This window comes from Spermophilus citellus (assembly GCF_964194105.1).
Source record: "Spermophilus citellus genome assembly, chromosome: 18".
In the NCBI taxonomy this organism is placed as follows: Eukaryota; Metazoa; Chordata; class Mammalia; order Rodentia; family Sciuridae; genus Spermophilus; species Spermophilus citellus.
Genome location: NC_138200.1, coordinates 51046884 through 51069887, shown reverse-complemented (window position 1 = coordinate 51069887; position 23004 = coordinate 51046884). Strand labels below are relative to the sequence as shown.

General features: G+C 51.4%; 1 protein-coding gene across 2 annotated transcripts in view; it reads right to left on the bottom strand.

The window, feature by feature from the left end:
* The window catches only part of CDH5 (cadherin 5), a 35976-nt gene extending 35739 nt beyond the window's left edge, over positions 1 to 237 (bottom strand). Inside the window, exon 1 of one of the 2 annotated variants that reach the window (XM_081273110.1) lies at positions 99 to 237. The gene's annotated coding sequence lies outside the window, so the exon portion shown is untranslated. The remainder of the gene's footprint in view (positions 1 to 98) is intronic. The other variant, XM_081273111.1, reaches the window with a different exon arrangement.
* Between the last annotated feature and the right edge of the window lie 22767 nt (positions 238 to 23004).

Below are 23004 nucleotides of genomic sequence, written 5' to 3'. Positions count from 1 at the left end.
CCACCCCACAATCCCATTCCATAGACAAGGAAACCGGGACCCTCCCCACTCTGGCGCACACACCTGGGTCAGAGGTGGAGAAGACCGAGCGTCCCCACTCACCGTGCCTGTGGGCTGAGAGCTCTCTCTGTTCTGTCTGGCTGTCTGTCCAAGGCCGAGTGAGGAGCTCTGCTGACCGCCTCGAGGGCAGCCACACCCAGCCAGCAAGGGAGGCCTGGCCACCGCCCCTCAGGTTTTCCAGCTGGCCCTGGCCCACTTCCCCCCGGGATGGTTTCCTGTTATTGTTCTTTTGTGAGGGCCAGGCTGCCTGCAGATAGGCAGGCCCCACGGTGGGCGGCTGCTTTGGCCCAGCGAGAGTGTCCCCACAGAGACCTGGCCCTGGCCCCACTCGGGATGCTAAACTCGGAGCCCATATCCAGGCCTCAGCTCTGGACCTCTGAGCCCAGCACCTGCTAAGGGCCGGGCCTGGACCAGCACACAGATTCCCTCTTTGGGGGCCCCAAAGGCAGGGGCTGTCATTCCCATCTACAGCCTGGGAAGCGGAGGCTCTGTGGATCTGAGCGGCTCGTCTGCCCAGCCGGAGGCAGAGCAGTGATCCAGAAGCCCAGCCGCGGTCCACCTCGCCCAGAGCTGGGTTTCCCATAACTCTGTGACACTGTGGTGACGCCATAGCCTATGCGGTGGGTCCCTGAGGGGACTTCAGAGGTCTCAGGGTGGGGCAAGTGAGAGACAGAAACAGACAGCAGCTCTGGGCACAGGAGGACCAGGTTGCCTTCCCTCTGGGAGCCGTGCGTGTGTGTCTTGGAGTCTGAGGCACCAGTCTGGGTCTATGGGGGCCACTTGGGTCCAGAAATATTAGGTGAAGTCAGGAGTCCTGGCTCTGCTTCTGATATGACTGTGGCCCAGTCATGTTCCTGCAGAGCCTTGATTTCCTTATCTGTACCTTATCTGCATGGGAATAATTGTGGCCTAAAGGGTCAAAGATAGACAGAGCACCCCAGAACCGAGAGGCTGGAGGAGGTGAGGATCCAAATTCTATGCATCATGAGAACCATAGAGGGAGCTTTAAAAACTGGAGAGGCCTGGGCCCACCCAGGACCCATTGACTTGGAATCCCCCCAGGGCGAAATTGGAAACTCTGTCCTTAGAGAGCTGCCTTGGTTTTCAGCAGGGCCCACTAAAGGGCGCCCTGCTCAGGAGCAGTCAGCAATCAGAGATGGGGAAGGGGTTTGAAGAACCCTTTAGGGAGAAGAGGAGATAAAGGTCTCTCTGTGTTGGACAGGTTGAATCAGAGGTGCTTACGGGATACCTGAGTGGAGCTGGGGGGATAGTACCTGGAGATGGAGTCAGATCTGGTTTGGGGATGAGGCAAGCCAGAAGTTTATGGCTGAACCCTAAGTCCATGGGAATGGAGGTGCTTACAGGGAAGGAGGCCCAAAGAAGAGAGTCCAGGAGAGGACAGAGGGGTGGTCAGCAGGGTCAGGTTGCAGCAGCAGAGACTTGCTGCTGGATTTGGAAAATGAGGTCACTGACTTTGACAGAGCAGGTTAAACAGAAAAGAGTGAACGAGAGCAGAGCTATTGGAGGGGTGACAGATGGGGGGCCAGGAAGAGGAGTCACAGTGATGATTTCTCTCTTCCCAAGTTTCGCAGTGAACAGGAGAAGGGGCGTGTGTTTTTAAAAGCTTGGTGGCATGTTTGTGTCCTGAGGGAGTGTCCCGCAGACAGGGAAGGCAGACGTTACTGGTGTGAGCAGGGCCACCTGCTGGTAGCAGAACAGTCCTTGGGGTGGACTGAGACCCAGCGCCATCTATCACAGCATACGAGATGACAAATAGTGGCTCAGTGCTTCCCTTGCAGCGGGGCTGATCCTGCCTCCTCCGGCCTCCGAGATTCAAGCCTGGCCAGTGCTTTATTCCCTGGTGCCCCTGCCCTGTCCCCCCACACAGACTGCCTGCCCTCCTGGCCTACGTGCTCATGGGGACTCGCTGGCCTGGGCACCACTTCCTGCTGCGTCTCAGACTTGGCACTGGTGGCCAATGGGGACAGGCCCTGTTCTGGCAGCATCTGCCAATTCCCTTTGTCTTCCCAGTCCTTGTGGAAGTTGGCTCTGCCCTGAACGCCGCTGTTCCTGTGATCCGTAAACAAGGGAATGGCCGGCCAGGCACGTGCCCTGGGTGTGGGCTCTGGGGTGGGCATCGAGGCCAACAGAGCAGAGGAAGTTCAGACCCCAGGAGGGGAGGCTAGAGACCCCCCGGTCCCCGGAGGGTCTCATCCCTGATCTCTGGGCACTGCCTGGCCCTGCTCCAGCCCATCCAGAGGAGGCAGGAGGAGGGCCCAGGGACAGGAAGTGCCAACGGGAGCCAAGGGCAGTGTGGGCCACGGCTGGCAGGAAGCGGGATGGTCTGCAAGACCAGATTAGCAGCCTGAGGAGGAAGCAGGGCTGGGGCTCGGGGTGGAGTGTAAGAATGAGGCAGGGGAAACCCACCGGGCCTCTGCTGGGATGAAGGCTGGCCAGGGAGGGATCCCAGGGTAGAAAACTCCAGACCAGCAGCCCCAGGGCCTGATCAGGTCCTCCTGTGGCCAGTCGAGGCCTGTGTGACCCGGGGCAACCACTTTACCTCCCTGAGTTTTTCTCTCATCTGGGTAATGGGAGGAGGAGCTTGGCAGGGCTGTCTGGAGGATCAAAGGGACAGAGGGAATAAACAGAGGTCACAGGTCTTACGTAAGGTCTGTTTCTCTTCAAGCATCTGCCTCAGAATCACTTGGGTGGGCAAAGGGACTCGCCCCAGGCTGATGGAAGCAGAAGGGCTGGTGGAGGCGGCTCCTTAGGTCATGGAGGACCAGGGGAGGCCAGGCCAGGAGTCAGGTATGCCCCGAGATCTCAGAACCTTTTGGTACGTCTCCAGAGGCCATCTCTTTGCCAGTCCTGCTTTCTTGTCCCTCTACAGCCTTGCAGGTAACACTGAGCATAGTAGTTGCTCATTCAACAAAGATCGCCTTTCCTTCTGCTCCACAGCACGGGACATCCAAGGTCTGGGCAGGTAGATCTGCGCTCCAGCGCAGGCGGCATGCTGCGCCCCCCTTCTTCCCTCCTCCTTTGCTTGCAGAGGGCCCCTCCGCCTTAGATCTCTCCTCCTCTGCTCTTCCAGAGCACAGGCACCCATCAACTCGCACCTGCTGCCCTCCCCCGTCCCACCTGGGTGGGTCTTGTTTGTGAGCCGGTTCCTGCAGTGTGGACACTGTTTCAATGTGGAATGGAAACTGTGTGCTCCCTAGTTCACGCCTCGGCCACGGTGGGAACATCTGCAGCTTCCCCAGGGCTTCCTAGGGACTGGGGACTCTACGTCTGCTCTGTGCCCGCCCTGGCTGCAGCTCTCAGCAGAGCGGGCTCAGGAGGCCCCTCCTCATGCCCACCTGCTCTGCCCACCCTGGCCCTGCGAGCCCCGCCTGGAGTCAAGTTGTCCCTTCTTGCTGTGGCTGGCATGCTTGCAGCCGCTCTGTTTGAAGCACCTACTATGTGCCTCCCTGCCTCAGGCTCTGTACTTATCTCTAAGGCTCACGGTGGCCTCCAGAGGGGTTATGTATCTGCCCATTTCACAGCATCAAGTAACTAGCTCAGTCAGTGTCCCACTGACCAGTTCAAACCAGGTGCACGTGTGTCTGCTGAGCCTTCTGGAACCCTCTGGATCCAGCCTGGGACTGAGCAGCTCCAGCTTCTGCCTCCCAGCCTGCCCAGGCTGCCCTTGCCCAGCAGATGCCCTCCCTCCTGTCCTTCCCGATGCCATTTGGCCACTCTTACCTTTCAGTGCCCTTCAGCTCCAACTCACCTCTGCTCCATCAGCTTCCTATTTTTTAATGGGACCCCCCCCCCCGCCCTGCCTCTGGGGTATTTGTGCCACACTACGCCCCTCCCCCACCTGCCCCCCTCTGTTCAGTTTCAAATCTCCTTGGGCCCTTCCCCCATTTCTCCTGCAACCATCTTCACAACAGTCTGGGGGTTTCTATTCCAGAAAGGCTGTGTCACCCACCTAACCAGCTCCACTGTGTCCCTCTCTCCGTTTGCTTTTGAGGCACTTACCCTGAGCACCTACTCTGTGCCATCCTGTCCCAGGCTCTGTAGCTTTGCTGCTCAATGCCCACAGTCACCTTGGATTCCGGGAACTGCGGTCCTGATGCCTAAGTATGTTTGTGTCAAGGAACTGAAACTACCCCCAGGCAAAGGTGAGCCCTCAGGACAGATGGCCCGATGGCCAGGTGGCCCCTCTGAGCAGGAACGATCACCCCATGATCAAACGGAGGCTGACCCAATGCAGGAGCAGCCATCCCACTGGGACCTCAATCGCCCAGGAGCAGAGTCACAGAACCAGTACTGAGATAATGACCCACCAGGACACGTCTGACCAGGATGACCTCCTCTGCCAGCTGTGTAAACCCCCAGCCACACAAGCCCCCAACCCTTGCTTTTATTCCCCTTCAATACCTTAAAGTTTCTGCCAGTCCCGTGAAGACAGGTCTTTGGTCACTGTACCCCTGTATCTGTTCTTTCCGGCATGGCCAAAGCTCCCTTCCTGCCCTTGGTCTCTGCCCATTTCTTTGATTGGTATATTGGGATGAGTGGCTGAGCCAGGTCCGTTGGGACTGCTGGGCCCACAGCCTTCGCTCCAGGATCCTGGTAACATCCTGAAGAGTGAGCTGAGTAACTTGCCCAAGATCACACCAGAATAGTAGAATCAGGGTTCTCACCCTCACCTCCCTGGTACTCCTGATAAACTGTGATTGTTTTAAGTGCATTTATTTTAAAAATACACTTGATGATACCCAGCTCTATGCTGGGCGTGGGGACACAGAGATAACCCAGGTCATATCTTAACCCTTGTCTTCCATTCTAGTGGAAGAGACAAATATGCCCACGTGAGCGTGAGCCACATTGGGTGGGGCCGGGCTGGTGACAGAGGTGTGTGACCCATTCTAGGGGTGCCCAGAGGAAGTGGCCTGGGTTTCCAAGCTGCTCTGAAATGATGGTCAGGAGCTCACGGAGCACAGATGGGGGGAAGGGATCACAGGCAGAGGGACAGGGAGGTCACAGGCACAGAGCGAGACAGGCGGGCTGGGCGGAGTGTGGAGAGCACAGGCAGGAGGCTGCAAGCCCCGCAGGCGCCCAGGGTCAGCTTGTCCAGGCCACCAGGTCCTCCGTGGCCGCGGGTGTGGGTTGTGGTCAGGCCCTGGATGCAGGCTGGGGCAGCACAGGATGCCAGCTGAGGATGCAGCCAAGGAGCAGTGTGGCCCCCAGGACCAGGAAGGGGCCCAGAGCAGGAACTGCCTTCCGGCCAGAGAACAATGCCTGTCTGCAGCGGGAGGGAGCGGGGCAGCGAGCGCTTTCCCAGATGGATCTCACTTTTCCCCACAGCATCCTCCTGGCTCTGGCTCTGGGCGCTCAGGGAAGTGGAGCTGCAAATTCTGCCAAGTAGGAGCAGCCAGACCAGGAGGGTTTGGCGTGGTGCCCTGTGGGTGCCCGCTGGGGCACAGCTCCTTTTCCATTGTGGTCCAGCTGATCTTGAACCCATCACAGGTCCTTTGGTGCCTCAGTTTCCCCTGAGTGCCTTCCTCATGGGGATATTGGAAGGAGAAATTGAGAAGATTCATGTAAAGTGTACAGAACAATTCCTGGTATACAGTAGGTGCTTAATACCCGTTAGTCATGAAAATGGTGCAGTAGAGGTTATCGGCAAGGCTACCTGCCAGTGTGTGAACACACCTGTGTGCAGGCTGTTTGGCGGCCTGGTGGTGACGCCAGTGTGTTAGCACATGTATGGACCAGGCCACGTGTCCCTGTGATGTGGCCATGTGGGCGTTTTTGGTGCAAGAGTGAGCTGAGGGTGCTGCCAAGCTCAGGGAGGGCCAGGCCTTGGGCAGCTCCTTCCTCTTCCGCGATCTGGAGTCATCTGCCCATGTCATACCACTGACTAAGCCTCTTGTACCCTCATCTCCTGAAGAGGGCAAGGCTTGGCTCAGAGCAGCCCAGCAAGCTGGGCAGGGTGGAATGGAAGGGTAGGCCCGGATCTAGGCCTCTGGAAGCTGAAACTTCCTATGTCAGGGCCTCCCAGTCCTTGCACCTTCTGTCAAGGCGTCCTGCAGAACAATGGTGGGGGCCTTGCCATTTGTGCAGCAGGAAGGCGGGTCAGGGGCCAGTCCACCTTGATGGGACAAACAGATCCAGCTCTGGCCCCGGGCTCAGCTGTGTACAGCAGGTTCCCACCAGGCAAGCCCAGGATGTCTGCCTCCTGCCTGCCCTCTTCTTTCTCCAGGCCATTTCCAGACCCATCAGCACACACTGCTCCCTGGGGCCGGAAGAGGGTCTTTTGAGCAAAAGCTAGGAAGGTTGAGTCAGCTGGTCCTGGGAGGGAAGCTGCTAGGGAGATCCAATCTCACCGGCTGGTGGAGGTCTCAGGGAACCTCCAGCCTCACCCACCTTCATGCCACAGTGACTGAGAGGGAAACACAGGCTCTACCAGTCAAAAGAAATCCGTCTACGCTCCTGTGCTAAGGCCCCAGATGCAGGCCATCTCTGGGCCTGTGTCTGCATGGAGCTGGCTCTTAGTCTGCATGTAGTTCTAGCAAGCATGGTTCTCCAGGGCAGAGGGCACAGTCTGGCATCAGTGAAGGGGAGCCAGGAGCCTTCATGCTGAATTTAGGCCTTGCCACAGGCTGCCAATCACTTTCCTTCTTTGTGACATGACTGGGATATGCTATGTCCCGTTGAACTCATAGGCGTTCTGAGAGGCCACATAACAGATCTCCAAATACTTTGTAAACCCTAAGGCGGCCTCCTCCTCCTCCTCCTCCTCCTCCTCCTCCAGGACTGCACTACTCCAACTGCCACCAAACCAGGGGAGACCACAGGGAAAGGGGCAGAACTTAAAGCAGGTGAGCAGCCTGAGGCGGGGGCCCAGCATGAGAGAGCCCAGGTGGTGGGGAAGAGCAGGCCGGGTGGTTGCCATCCTGCAGGAACTCAGGCCTCTCTGGGGGCAGAAGCTGGGGGTCTTTGGTCTGTGCAAATGACTTCTCTGAGTCTGGAGCTCTCTCTGACCCTCCTGACCCCACGGCTATCAGGGTTGCCATCAGGGTTTCCATGCCTTGGGCTGAGACACCACCCCTGAGAACAGCCCTCGGGACAGCCTGCACATCTGGGGAAGTAGCCTCCTGCTCACTCTCTGCTGGGCCAGACACCCACGTGATGGTCCTCATCTGAGCAAGGGTCAGCTGGGGGCCCAGCAGGGTCTGGAGTCTCGAGTTTTCCTGGGTGAACTCTGGGGAACTCTGAGGTCCAGGGAAGCTTGATGGGGTGGTTTGCTGCTTTCTCTGCCCCAAGGGTCCGTCCTGCAGGGTCTTCAGCTCTGTCAGAGGACCCCTAGTGGCCCTCTTTCATCTGGGTGGGGGGGTCATCCATAGCTTCACCCTATCTCAGCTCAATTCTCACCAACCTGCTGCTATTCCTGCCTTGGGGCTGCCATCTCTCTCTCCCTGGGGCAAGATCTAATCTCAGCCTAGTATTCAAGGCCCTGCTGCCCTCTGTGGACCCTCTACAACTGCAGGGCCTTGACACATGCCGCCCCTGGACATCTCACACAAATGGAGTCCTGGTGTGTGGCCTTTTGAGTCTGGCTGCCTGCACTTGGCACGGCGTTTCAAGGTGGTCCAGGCCGTAGCAGGTGCCAGCACTTCATTCCTTTCTGTGGCTGTGTAACGTCCAGTGTCTGGATGTACCACGTTTTGCTTACCCACTTGCCAGCTGATGGACTTTGGAGTTGGGTCTGCTTTTTTGCTACATAAACAAAACTGCTAGGCACAAGTTTTTGTGTGAACATAACTTGAATTCTCTTTCACATACAGATCCAGGAATGGAATAGCCAGATGCTATGGTAGCTCCAGTGTTTGTCTTTCAGGGAACTGTCAAACTGTTGTCCAAAATAGCAGCACTGTCTGACCATTTTCCTGCACCCTCCTAATATATGTGATTACCTATCCTTTGGAGGATGTTCCTCTGAGTGGGGGTGACGTCCTATTTTGTTGTGGTTTTGATTTGCATTTCTCAAATAACTAATGCTGCTGAACATCTTTTTGTGCTTAAGGGGCATCTGTGTGTCTTCTTTGGGAAAATACCTGTTCAAATCATTTGTCCATTTTAAATTTTAATTGGATCATTTGCCTGTTTATTGTTGTGTTTTAAGAATTTTTATATGTCTGGATATAAGCCCCTCATTTGCAAATATATAATTTGCAAACGTTTTCTCCCAATCTCTGGGGTGTCATTTTTTTTTCTGGTACTGGAGATTGAACCCAGGGTCACTTAACCACTGAGTCGCATCCGCAGCCCTTTTTTGTGACAGGCTCTCACTAAGTTGCTTAGGGCTTTGCTAAGTTACTGAGGCTGTCCTCAAACTTGTGCTCCTCCTGCCTCAGCCTCCGAAGTCATTGAGATTACAGGCATGTGCTGTTGCACCTAGACTGGGCTGTCTTCTTTACTTTCATGATGGTATCTTTGAAATACAAAAGCTTTTAGTTTTAATGAAGTTCAATTTATCTATTTTCAGTCTTTTTTGCTTTTGGTTTTATGGGGGGAAATAGAACTATCTGTCTTCCATCTTAGGTTCATGGTTGAGGGCCCTATAACAAAAGATAGATTAATAAGAGAAAAGCATTCACTTTGATTTAATATAATTTTAATGCGATACAGGAGCCTTCAGAAATGAAGACCCCAAGAAACAGGGAAACCTGTGTAATTTTTACTTAGGTTTGATGGAGAGTGGACATCTGTGGGGAGCCATGATTGGTCAAGGGAGGTACAGTCTAAAGGCCATAAAATAAGGGGACTTAGCAAGGCCTGTGTGTTCAGACACTTTGGGGTCCCTGTGTCTCCAGAGATAGGATGTTCTTCTTCTCTGGGATAAGCAGGGGATTTCTCCCCCACACGTTTTTTTATTGGTGCATTAGAGTTGTACATAGTGACAGGATTTGTGGTTACATGTTTGTACATGCACACAATATAACGATATATAATTTGTCCAATATCAGGTGGGAGAAAGTCAGAGGGGGACCTTCCTGCTTCTGCTGATTTCTCCAATGCCAAGATGTTATATTTGGGGGTTGTGTGTTCTGAACCTCACCACTATCATACCTGAGAAGCCATGGCCTAATCTGAGGGATGTCCAGATGACATTGGAGAATCAAAGAACTGAAAAACAAAAATCCACTCCGCTCCTTTGGGCCAGGCCCAATGGCTCCTGCTTCATGTTTGATGCCTGGCGTTCACCCATCCCCCTTCTCTCCAGGACAGCTTCCCCAAGTGTGGCTTGATCAGTAGCATTAGCAGATCCTGCAGTCCCACCTGGAGGTGCTGAACCAGCCACTCTGTGGGGAAGCCCAGAGATCTGTGTTATAAAGGTTACCCGCCGTTCGGATGCCCACTCAGCCTGGGGAGCCCTGGCCCTGAAGCAGAGATTCTCACCCAGGGTTGTACATCAGAGCCCCAACTCCACCTGACCATCCCTAAGGATTAGAAGAGGAGAAGTCACATCTAGAGGTTCTGATTTAATTGGCAGGGGTGGGGGCTGGACTTCCCTGTTTGTGCACCCCAGGCTTCAGTCCCTGCTTTAAGAGGCAGGTGTCACCAATTATCAAAATGTGGAGGTGCAGAAGCACTGGGACATTAAAGGATATGCTCAGGAGATACATCCAGGTAGAGGGAGGAATTCTGCTTTTCCATCTCCCCTTCCTCTCATCCCTTCCTTTGGGTTTAACCAGGAACCACATATAAGTTTTCTTTGGAAAAGCAAATGGTTCCTGACATCGCCATCTAGTGGCCAGAAGCAAGAACTGACAAGCATCTTCAGGGCACACGAGGGGTCAGAGCCAAAGTGACTATTCAGTTTCTGGAACAGATATTTTTGGGAGACTTGGGTCTAATTTTCAAAAAAGTGTTCTGTAAGAAGGAAGGGGGGGATTGTGGAAGGGTTCGTGGTTGAGGGCTGTGGATGGGAGCTCCCTCCTGACTTTTGGAGTGGCAGGACAGATTGGGTCCCTGGAGGGACAGATGGAGAGTCACCCAAGCAGGACAGCCTGCCTCACCCTCAGGGGCTGCCAGACCTTTGTTTGCAACCTTGATTCAGTTGACAGACAGCCCGAGGGAGGCACTGGCTTTCAGACACCATGGGGAGAGGCATAGAATATTCTGGTTGCTCAGTCCCCCATGTTCCAAGCAGGTCCGTTTTTGAGGAAAAGAGTCTTCTCTGGAGGCAGGTGGGGTGAGAAGGAGGGGGTGCTCCCTGCTCAGATGTGGGTGTAGGAGTGGTTGAGGGAGGGGGACAGCCCCTTGGAGTTGGTGCCCAGGGTCTGGATAGGAGCACATAGAGGTGAATTGAAACTGGCTGCTGCTGTCCACTGTGCTGGCTCCTGGGGGCCAGACGAGAGCCCCAGGAAGTGTCTCAGGACTGCTGTGCACAGGCTTCTCGCCAGGGCAGGGCATAGGAAAAAAGAAGGCCGTGGAGGAAAGTGGGGGTCACTGGAGAGCATGAGTTCAGGGAGCTCCTAGGACAGAACTCCTCTGTAAAAATGACCTAGTAGATGGAACCGGTTTAAGGACTTGTGCCTTTGGAAGGTGAGCAGCCGTGTGCAAGTGATTATGAGAGGGTGCGTTGTCTTTTCACTCTGATGCTGTTTTATCATCTCTTGTGCGTCACCCACATCTGACTGCCAACTCCTTATTCCCAGACACATGTGGCATCCCAGGGGAGGCAAAAGTCCAAGGAACACAGTTTGGGGAACATTGACACAGAGGGAGGTGTCCATTGGCATGCCACAGGGCTCTGTCCCAGGCCCATCTAGATCAGTGTGGCTCAGTCACCAATGGGATCAGCCGGCTACGCAGAGCCTGCTGGGATGGGGAGTGGATGGGGCGGTGGGATCCAAAGGTTTTGAAAGGGAAAACAAGTGGTTTAGAATATTAACATGTAATGTTACAATTTTACAAGTGTGAGTTGAAGGCCCTGAACTTGAGCTCAACAAACAAAAAACAAACAAACAAACAAAAATGTCAAGATCAGCTGCCCCCAAATAGAAACAACAACAACAACAACAACAACAACAAACAGGTGAGAGAAATGGAGGGAACGTGGTCATTTGCTGGAATAATAATAACAATACTATTAATAAAAATAATGACAGGGAACATAGATGATCTTATTTGGCCTTCACAACAATGTGTTGGGTCGCTGTTTTTATTGATCCCTATTCCACAGCTGAGGAGGTTTAGACTTGTAGAGGTCGGATCATTGTCAAGCCACTCATTGAGAGACCCCACAGGGCCTGCCAGCTCTGGCCTGGCTAGACCGTGACTAGAACACTCTCTGTCTTCTTTTCAGGATAGCGTGGGGTTCAGGGCGAACCATAGTAAAGTTTAACCTAAAGTGGGATAAAAGGCCCTTGGGGGTGCTCAAGTAGGGGCTGGACCATCCTGTCATAGTGTTGCGATGATCCCAGATCAGATGGGGACTAGAAAAAAACCACATTTATGGTTCTTCTTTCCTCTGCAATTCTATAGTTCTGCTGCAGTAACTTACTACTTTCAAAGTCAAGTTTACGATGCAGGAGAACTGTAATTTTCACATGTGGAATGTATGTAGTATTTATGATACTTGGGGTTTCTCCTATGATAAATAGATACACTATGTTTATTCCCGAGTCCTAGGACTTGTGACAAGTTTCAAATGACCATTTTAAGGATTACTTTCTGGCTGAGTATTAAGATATTCATAGTTACGTGCCTATCCCTGGCACCTCCTTCCTTAATGAGGAAAGTGAGGCACAGAGAAGTTGAGAAGCTCACTCAGGTCACACAGCTAAGTCAGTTTTGTCTGCCTCTAAGTATATGAGACGTCCCTGAGTCTAGTGACTATAATATCACCCCACCCAGGTCAATTTGTCACAGAATGGGTTTTCATAAAACAGGACTCATATTGGGATAAACAGGACTAAACTTTCCTTGCATGGCCTCACCCTGTGCCTGGCTTGGCATCTGGAGGGTATTCAGAGATAAGTCCTCCATCTCTTTTGTCCTCCTTGGGACACAGGTGCCACCGTGGGAACCCTGACTTCTGAAGGTCAAGGCTGCTCTTCCAGAGGGGCTCCAGCCTCCAGATACTTCCCAGGAATCCTCTCACCAAGAAGCGTCTTTTCAGCCAACCTTAGAATTTTGCTCTGGGCTTCCGAACTAAACTAGTTCCACCTTAAATACCAGAAATCAATGCTCACGGCTGAGCTGTGGCTACGACATTGATTTGGCATAAATTTCAAGACAGCCTGGCTAATAAGTAAGCTGAAAGGCTGTAAACACCAGGGAGGAATATTCTGCAGGGATTGGGACAGGTAGCTGCAGATGAAGGATGGGGTGGTTGGCTCCACACCCCCATCCAATTCTGAGACCCTTGTCACCTGGATGTCAGCAGCAGACGACACTTAGGCAGTACACTCTGGAGTGCGGTGGATTTGGGTAAGTAGTGGAGATTCTGGGGTCTCCCTGGGCCTCTCCATGGGGGAGACAGCCTGGCAGAGCGAGGGAAGACCTGCCCTTCTTCTGGCCCTGACGGTCCACCCACTTCAGTGTGAATTAAAAGCCTCGAGCTGTGTGATCCTGGGCAGGTGAATTAACCTCCCTGGTTTTCTCACCTGGGAAACAGGAGAGACTTCTGGTGGGCATCGTGTGGGATGCAGGGACAGTGTCACCTATAGTCAGCTTGCCAATATGTGGCAGCGATGGCTGTCACACCATGAGAGTTAACAACGAAGCTGTCCCTCAGGGGCTCAGAGCCTGTAGGTGCTGTATGAGTGGCAGGTGGTGCTGATTTGGGGGATTTTGGTCCCCCCCCCAAGTCCTGGACCCTAGCTCTCCCTCACCACACTGCAGCAGTCCTAGGAAGAGTCATTGTCACTTCCCCTAGTGCTCTGGAGGCTCTGAATGTGAATGTCCTCCTGATTCTTTATCTCAGAGTTCAGGGTCCTTGAGTTCTGCTGGCCATCCCATCCCCTGCCACCACTGCTGGCCTCTCTGGGTTCCCACATATTGAGCAGGGGCACACGGGGGTTCCCAGCCCTGCTTCCCATCCTGCAGGGGATCCCTCACCGCATTGCCGCATTTGTCATAGATGTCAACATCTTCAATACCGACTCATCGGAACCTCCCGTAAATAACTCTCTCTGCTTCTGCTTACTGGCAGGTGATGAGGAAGAAACACACGCAAATTTGGAAAGTAATATATTTCCCCAACGTGATTTCTGTCTCTGGTCATAAACGTCAGAGATAAATGAGTTGATTTTATTAAGATCAGCACGTTGTTGCAGGGAGGCATTGGCTGAGCTGTGAATCATGGAGCCCCTGGGAGCCCCTCACCCCTGCACCTTCAGGGCAGGTGAGCCTGCCTTCCTGCGTGAACATTGGGGGCCCTGGCAGAAAAGGGCTGCATCTGTTCCTGCCACCTAGCACCCCTTCCCCTCCCTCCAGACCCAGGCCCTCTCATTGCACCAGTGTGAACCAGTGTGAACCTGGCGGATGCCACACATTGTCCCTTTGGCCTGCCGTTGGGACATCACTGTCTGCCCCACCCTGGACTGGCCATGGCCTGTTTTCCCCATCACATCTCATGCTTTCCTGTCACCCAGGAGGGCCTGTGTGTGTTGAGTGGGTCCTGCGGATGACTCTGGAGTCCACCTTTTTGAAGTCGATTTTAGGAAATTCAAGCAGGTTCAATACCCACAGGTTCTTCCTTCCCTTATCCCCAACAACTGGCCCAGTGACTGAAGTTCCATCGGGTCTGGGTTTCCTATTGCTATGGAAACAGAGTACCACACATTTAGTGGCCTCAAGCAACCCAGACTTATTATCTTACGAGTCTGGAGGGCAGAAGCCTGACATGGAGATGACCTGGCCAACATCCAGGTGTCCGCAGGGTGACATTCCTTCTGGAAGTTCTAGGGAAGAGTCCACTTCCTGCCTTTTCCAATTTCTAAGGGCTGCTTGCATTCCTTGGCAGTGGCCCCTGCCATCTTCAAAGCCAGCAGCCCTGGGCCTCCAACAGCCGCTTCTATTGCCACACCTCCTTCTCCAACGTCAACCCTCCTGTCTCCTTTGTCAACCCTCCTATCTCCTTTTGCACACCTAGAGCCCTTGGGACTACCTTGGGCCGGCCTAGACAGCCCAGGACGATCTCCTCATCTCAAGGTTGTCTGATCAGCAGGCTTACTTCCATGTGTGATGTTGATCTCCCTGGTGGTGTTGTGGACACACTCAAGGTTCCGGGGAGTAGGATGTGGACATTTTTGCTCAACCCACTCCATGAAAGCTTCATGTCTTTGGCTTTGATTTGGATCAGGGAGGTGGGCCAGCCTGAGATAACTGGGATCAAAGTGGGGAGAGGTGGGGCTGGGATTGTGGCTCAGTGGCAGAGCGCTTGCCTCACACGTATGAGGCATTGGGTTCGATCCTCAGCACCACATAAAAATAAATAAATAAAATAAATGTATTATGTCCATCTGCAACTAAAAAAAAATTAAAAAAATAAAAGAGTGAGGAGGTGTTTTGAGAGAGGGTCTGGGCAGGAGCATCTTCTAGCAGTTTCTATCTTCTCAATGGGCTCAGGCTGAGGAAGGCCAGGGTCAGGGGAGATTGAAAGCCAGGAAGGAGGAGCTCACATCATTCATGCCTTCATGCCTCACCCCCATCTGCAGCTGATTTTCACACTCAAGTGACAGTGACAGACTTTGCTAATTGATCTCAGATCTCTTTTATCCACATCCTGGCCAAGGCTAATGGCAGAGACTACAGTAGAGACTGGATGTCCCTGATCCTGCTTCTGCTTCCTAGGAACAGGAGGCTCTATTTCCCAGCCTCCTTGCAGTTTGGCTGGAGCCATGTATTGTGGCTAATGTGCCCTGGCCATCAGCCCACTGCATAATCCTTCATAGTCCACCTTTCTCTTCTGGGGTGATTGTGGAGGCCCTTACTGGGAGGTGGGGGTGTCATAAAGTGGAAGGAGTCTGGGTGGCTGAATTCATCACTTGAAGGAAATTTGCTTGGGGGGGGGCATCTGCACTGGTTTGGATTGTAATGTGAGGCAGAAATAAGCAACTCTTTTGTTAAGTCACCAGGATTTGGGAACTGGGTGTTGTTGCAGCTAATGTTACTTATCCTAGCTAATATGTAGTTCCAGGCAACTTCCTAAAACTAACGACCAATCAGTCAGGGTTGGCCCTGGAGGTAAAAGTATTTCCCTCCCTTCTCCCATGTTTTAATTGATGCTTAGACTTCTAATTGCAGTCAGACTATTCTGAATTTCAGGCCCATGTATTTAACAGTTTACCAAGTAGCTCCAAAATGGGACATTCCGTTTCTTCCAAACCTGCTTCATAGCCTATGTTCACAGATTTAGAGACACAGGGAAGCCCAAATTCTCTTTGATTTATTTTTTCATCTTTCATATCCAATATTTCTGAGAAACCTCCTTCCTAAATACCCCAGGAACCCGTGCCTCCCTCTCCTTTCTCTGCCTCCCATTCCCTAGTTGGGGCCTCCCTCTATGGGGTGGACACTGCTGAGACCCTGTTTAGCTGCCCTCCAATCTCTAGCCTAGTTGCCATGGTGATCTGTCCCCTGCACAAATCTGGGCACCTCACTTGCAGACCTAATGCCCTTCCTTTTGTGGAAGTGTTTCCTCATGGCCCTCAGGACCAAGGAGTCCCCACTGGGAGCCCAGCACCTGGAGAAGGTGCCTTGGTGCTTGTGGGATGAGGCAGTGGTAAAAGTCAAGGGGACTTCCCTGCAGGTTCCACGTGCATAGACATCATCTGCTCCCTAAAAAGAATAAACCGAGTCAATTCTGGAAATTTTCCTCACTCACTACAACAGAGGATGACATGATGTGAAGCTGGAAGAAACCTGAAAGTTTGTGAAGACCAGTGGACCAATTCACAGAGGGACCAACTGAGACCCAGTCAGGAAGAGAGCTCTGGGCTGGAGGTCAGGAGACCATATTCTAGTTCTGGCTTTGGCTCTGACTGGCTGTGCAACTGTGGGCGCAAACCACTGTCCATTCTGGCCTCAGCAGTCATGTCTCCAAAACGGAGCAACTGAGCCCAGTGCCATCTCTCCTCTGCTTTCCCCTCAGTCCTGGTGACTGCATGGCACAGCCTGAACTCCCAAGTGTGTTTTGGGGTTCTGAGGATGTCCAGAATTAAGCTCACAGTCTAACCTTGGGACTAGATATGCTTCTAGAGAATTCTGGTATCTTCCCTGACCCCTCTGCACTGTGTAGACCTAGCAGGGCTCTCTGGTGGCGTTGGAGAGTAGTTGGGGTGTGGGCTATGAGTGAGACTTGAGAGCCCTCTCCTAGCTGGGTTGGGATGCTTCCTACAGACCCCTTCAGGAGGCCTGCAGGGCTGCTTCACTGCCTCTGGGAAGAGGGCCTGGCAGGACCAGGGAGGCAGGAAGAGCGCCCCCTACAGGGCAAAGCCCTGCAGGTACAACCACAGCCCCCATCTGCAGTGAGGAAACCTCCTGGATTTGGTGCCACCTGATGGCCAGCAGGTTTCTACTCTTAAGAAAACATGCACATAGTAAAGTTCACACATCTTAAATGTACGGCTCAATGAAAAAACTTCAGAACTTTCCTTATAGCCCCCCCCCCCCCAGTCTGCATCAACCCCCTCTCCACCAGAGGTGAGCACCAGTCTGGCTAACCACACAGATTCCTTTGGCCAGTTACTTTTAAATAAAGAAAGTCACACGGTCACACACGCTCCCCTGTGTCTATGTTCAATATGATGTCTGTGAGAGTCAGCTGCCTTGGCTTTTAGCAGGTTCGTGAGGCTGCTTGTGCACCTCTGAACTGCCTTCTTGGTGCTTATTTCTGGAGCTTGGAGTTTTATCAGAGAGAGAGAACTGGAACTCCACTGCCTTCAGAAACTGTTGTGCTGTAAGTTGGGGGACAACTTCCTGGCTGTCTTCCTGGCATTTCTTAGGTGTGGGAACTGCTTGTCTATATTAACAATTGTGGATGTCTTTTTTTTTTCTGGGGGGGGGGTACTGGGGATTGAACTCAAGGGCACTTGACCACTGAGCCACATCCCCAGCCCTATTTTGTGTTTTACTTAGAGACAGGGTCTCACTGAGTTGCTTAGCCCCTTGCCATTGCTGAGGCTGGCTTTGAACTCGCAAACCTCCTATCTCAGCTTCTAGAGCCGCTGGGATTACAGGTGTGCACCACCACACCTGGAACATGTATGTCCTTAAATGTGTTTTTCTGTGTAATGTGTGTGTGTACCGACTAGCTCTATGCATTCCCACATGTGACCATGCATTTGAAAGAAATTTCCCCAGAGATGTGTATTTTTGTTTTAAAAGGATCTCTTCTGTTCTTTTTGTCCACTCCAGCAAGAGTCAGCCACTCAGGGAAGTACTTTTTCTATTGATGGAAGGAGAGAGCCAAGGCCACGCCCAAAATATTTCTCCACCTTTGACCTTGGCCTGGACTTGTGCAGCAGGCAGCTCACGTCCTGCCACATGAAAGGCATTCTGGTAGGGGCTGGAGTGAACTTGAGTTCTTGTCCTTCTTGGGAAGAGCAGCATGAGAGTCTTACCTCAATGCTGGGGGATGATAAAGAACTTGAGGGCTATGGTGAATGCTTGCGGGCCAGAAGCCACAGTTTCTCAAAGAAGCAGAGAATGGCCCAAGATGAGGCTGGAGAGGAAGGCAGGCTGGGTCATGGACGGGAGTAGGCGTTTCATGCTAAGTTGCAACTTCTGAGATCACGGGAATGCTGTATATCTGTATCAATCAATATGGTAGCCATAACCCACATGTGGCCACTGAGCAATGTGGCTACTGCAACTGAGCAACATTTTGGTTTTATTCCATTTTAATTATTAAAAATTCAAATTATATATATATATATATATTCAATAGCCTCAGGTGACTGATGGCTGCTATACCGGTCCACCACTAGAGGGCAGCGCTGGAGAGTTTCAAGAATAGCAAGAATGTAAAAATGAAAGGAAGGTGACTCTCTTTGTTCCCCTGATGATTTTTTTTTCCTTTGGACAAGGAACACAAAGCCTGGGAGTGATTGGCTTTCTTTGCAGGGACACTGGATGGCAGCATTGGGCATTCCTAAATGCCCAAATGCATTGGCTTCCTGAATCCTCTGGCAATGTTTTGCTTGTGACTGATGCTCAGCGGGCCACAGGGGGAATGGCCAGAATGCTGTTTGTTGAGCTCTGTCCTCTCTGCCTGAGCTGGGGGAAGGTGGCGTTTGGCTGCTTTACAAGCAAATCCAAGTCTTCCTGGTGGCTGGTCCCTGCAGAAGTGGGGCTCTTGGCTGCTCAGCCTGTTTTGTTTGGAAACCAAGTTCAGAAAAAATAAAGGGAGGAAAAAAAAACCGCTCTGAACTTGGATCCAGGATATCTGAGTCTGAGGCCCAGCTTGGATGCCTGCCTAGGATCCTGGGCAAGGTGCATGGCCTCTCTGGGTCTGTGGGTCTCATCTGTGATGTATCATTGCTACAGAGTTGATAATAATGCACTCTCTTCTGGCCTGGTACAAGGATCTGCATCCACACTGTCTCATCATCCCCTTTTCATTATTCCATAGGGCCCTGTATCAGTCCACTTCTCATCACTGTAACAAAGTACCTGAGATAATTGACTTATAAAGAGAAAAGTTTTTTTCTTTTTAAAAAATTTTATCACAGTTTTCCAGATTCCAGTCCATGATTGATTGGCTCTGTTGTTTTGGGTCTGTCGAAAGACAGCACATCATGTTGGGAGTGTATAGTGGAGCAAAATCACTCAACTTATTAATCAGGAAGCAAAAATAGAGGAGGGAAGGAGAGGGATCCCAGAATCCTCTTGAGGGCACTATACTAATGACCTAAAGACCTCCCATTAAGTCCCACCTCTTAAAGGCTCCTTCCCCCTAAGGACCAAGCCTTTAACATATGGGTCTTGGGGGACATTCAAGATCTAAACTGTAGCAGGCTGGAGAGCAATACCTGCAGTTTGCAGTTGAGGCTGCTCAGTTTCTGCCAGATAAGGTGATGAAGCAGTTTACCCAGATTACAAAGCTGATTGGTGGCAGAGCCAGGGTTTGAATCCAGGTGTGTCTAACTCCAAAACCTGCATCTTTCCTACTCGATCATGCCAGCTGGCACGGACCCTCTGCCCCTTAGATGGTGGGGATGGAAGTAGTGACAACAGGAGGCAGGAATACATGGCTTGAGTGTCCCCCAGCCACAGTGAAGGTCTGCTGGCACTGCCCAGGACCTGACCCCAGGGTCTCAGTGACCTCATCTGACAAATGGGAGTGATTCTACTGTGAGCTTCAAAACTCATTATAAAGGCTAAACAGAATTTTGATTGTGAAGGCATTTTGCACAGTGGGTCATCATCAATATTTAAAAGCAACAAACATTTAAAATTCCTTTTTTTTGTTTTTGATGGAACTGAACCGGGGGGTGCTTTGCCACTCAGCTACATTCCTCACCCCTTTTAAAAATTATCATTATTATGTTTAAAAATATTTTTTAGTTGTAGATGGACACAATATCTTTATTTTATTTACTTATTTATTTTTAGGTGGTGCTGAGGATTGGACCCAGTGCCTCACATGTGCAAGGCAAACATTCTACCCCTGAGCTACAACTCCAGTCCCTCATTGTTTTTATTTAGAGTCAGGGTCTTGTTAAATTGCTAAGACTGGCCTCAAACTTTCAATCCTTCTGTCTGTCTCAGCCTCCAGAGTCACTTGGATTATAGGTGTGCCATAAACACGGTGCCTGGCACAATAAGCATCTAGAAGAAGGGGGTCTGTGAAATCAGGGAAGTGGAAAAGAGCAGGTGGGACCTCTGCTAGAAGCCCTAGAGGATGGGGGGTTGTTCTGGTTGGGGATGTCTTGGGAAAAGATCCAGTGGGAGGCTCCACAATAACTGATCTGGCAGAGGAGCTCCCCCTAGTGGAAGCTAGGTGAAGCTGCAGCTGGGAAGGTGGGGGAGTATATCTTGTGGCTCTGGGGGCGGGGACTAGGAGGCAGAGAATCACGCAGTTGTTTTTGTTGCTTTTATTCCATTTTATGGGAACATCTGACAATTTGTGCACACCACAGGGGTGACCTCTATGGTCATTTTGGCATCTCCTGGGCTCTGCTGTGGGGCCCTGCCCTCTTCTTTGGAGGCTGGAAGAAGTTTCTGGCCTTTTCTCCCACCTCTCAGTCCCCTAGCCCGTCCACTCCCCGCCTTCTGAGGGTCCCACTTTCTTCTGGGTTGAGCCTGCTGGGGGGTCTTCCTTGGTCCTCCTGGTGGGAGTTGATTCTGAAGTGAGGGAGCACATTGGGGTTGGGGTGGGGGTGCTCAGATTGGCCCAGCTTCAGGTCACAGTATCTGAAAGCCAGTTGACCCCACGGCAGGTCACCCACACCTCATTGTGCTGAAGAACATCTGTTCCCTTTCTCCTGAGTTATAGTCAGAAATGTCCTCTCTTGTTTGGTTACCCTCGGGGGCAGGGTGAGGCAGTGTGGGCTGCAGGAGGGGAACAGGGGACTCCTTCCTCCAGATGGGAATGGGAGAGGGACACATGGAGAGTGGGAAGGACAACTGGACCACCCGTGTCTGGGATGCAGGGGCCATGTCCACTCCCAAGGGCTGCTCTGCTTGGTGCCCTCTCCCTCCTCAGCCTCAGACACCTGCTGTGACTTCTCAGGGTCCTCTGGTGACTCCACAGAGGCAAGTTCACATGCTTAGCCCAGCAGGCAGCTTAGGGACAATTCCATCAATCCCCTCCCTTGTGGGGAAACTGCCACCCTGAGTTGCTCCCATCTGCTGCCCTTGACCCCTCACCCCTGCCCTGCTCATCAGTGTGCCTGTGGGGCTACTGCCAGGAGCCTCTGGGCAGTCCTCCCTGCTAAAGTCACCACCTGGGACCAGGACGAGCCCTGAGAGTTTGTGCAAACTTGTCCAACATCACACAGACAAGACTCATCAGCTCTGGCCATGGCACTGGATTTCCATCCCACCCCCGAGTGGCATCTGTGCCCTTGTCACTGAGTTGCCCCCTTGCCCTCCCTGTGGCTCCCTAGCGCCCACTCCCCAGTTGCTGGGGCTTCCAATTGCCCCCACCATCTCCTTTCTTTGCACAGGAAAGAAGCAATTTGTTCAGGAAACAAGGGTGTTGGGTTTTACGTCTTTGATCTCTCTCTCCAAAGAACAATCTTGCTGAAAAATTTGAAGAGAGAAAAACAACCATCAAAAAGTTTTTCTTTCCAAGAAATGATATTTTCTTTATTCTTTGATTTTTATGTAAACAGCTGGGGGTTTGGAACTAACCTGTACCCAGAAAAGATAAGAAAGAGGTCCTGCTGTTTCCTAGGCTGTGCCCAGGTGTGATCCTGGATTAGAGAACCGAGTGGGGAAGTCCTTTAGCACTCGACATGGTTTTCTTCGCCGGTGTCTGGGTGACCCACCTTCCACTGTGGTCTCTCTCTCCAACGCTTCACCCCACTTCTCTATCCAGATTGATCGACTCTGTTCAGCCCTAGACTTTCTGTGTTAATGAATCCAGAAGGGTCTGCATTGTTTATTCCAGAGTTATCTATGCCAAAAAATTCAGGAAGGTCCACTCTGCCCAGCTCTGGATTACCTAGAGGGAGGATCCAATAATTGTTCTACGCCAGCTCTGTCCAACGTAAATTTTATGGGTGCCAATGTGCATGGGCACATTCAAAAAATATAAAAAGGAAACAGTGGAATTGATGTTGATAATATTTACTTAACTCAGTAGATCAAAAATATTATCAAATCAATACATAAGCAATATAAAATGATTCATAAGCTATTTCACATTTCTTTACAGTGTGGCTTGAAATTTGGTGTGTATTTTATACTTATAGCACATTTCAATTCAGATGTTAATATTTCATTGCAAATACTTGGTTAGTATTTAGGTTTCACAAGATATAAATTAGATTAAGGTGAAATAAAATATTGAGTTCTTCAGTTTCACCAGCCACTGTGCGAGCACTTGGTCACATGTGGCTGGTGGCCGGTATTTAAGGCCACACAGTCCCAAACTGTTCTCTCCAGGACTGTCCACTAGTGAATTCAGGGTGTTTTATACTTTCCAACTATAGACCAGCTCTGCTTCACCCAGGACAGTCTACATCAGGGTTTCTCAGCAGTGGCACCGTTGATTTTTAGGATGATTAATCTTCTGTTGGAGTGGGGGTTGACTGTCTTGTGCATTGGTAGGATATTTAGGAGCATGGTTGACCTCTAACCACCAGATGCCAATGAACTCTAAAGTGGTCTATATTATTCTGTATGCTACTTCTTATTTGCTTGGTCTTGGGTGATCTATGCCAGTGGTTCTGAATTGGTACTTCAAGAATAGAACCAGACTCACAGATCCAGTTCGTGTGGCTTACACAGTGTTTCAGAATATTTGAAGTAGTTGCCAACATTTTTTTAAATCAAGAGATTTCACTTAGAAATCTGGAGTTTACCTTCAGAACTCTGGCCTCAAAGAGGCCCCATTCCCATTTAGTGGTGGTCAGCTGGAACTGAGTCCCAGTTGCTCTCTTAAAGTGAGGGTGTGTGCTCTCTGAAACTTTGTGTCCACCGTGTCCTCACCCAACTCATTTCATAGAATAGTAATACCTCCTGAGCCCACTAGGCATTGGGGTCTTGCTCTCAGGTCCACTGACCTATTCAAGTCTCTACACTGGTCAGTCCAAGCTGGTCTGGGAGAAGGATATCAAGGAAGCCTGTAGATTCAAACCACCCATTCATCTTTTGAATGAAAGTATGGATTTCCAGGCCTATCTCAGACTTTTTGAAGCAGAAACTAGGGGGGCAGATGTATTTTTTAAAAGTTTCACAGTTGAGTCTGGGGATCCCCTAATTACAAACTAC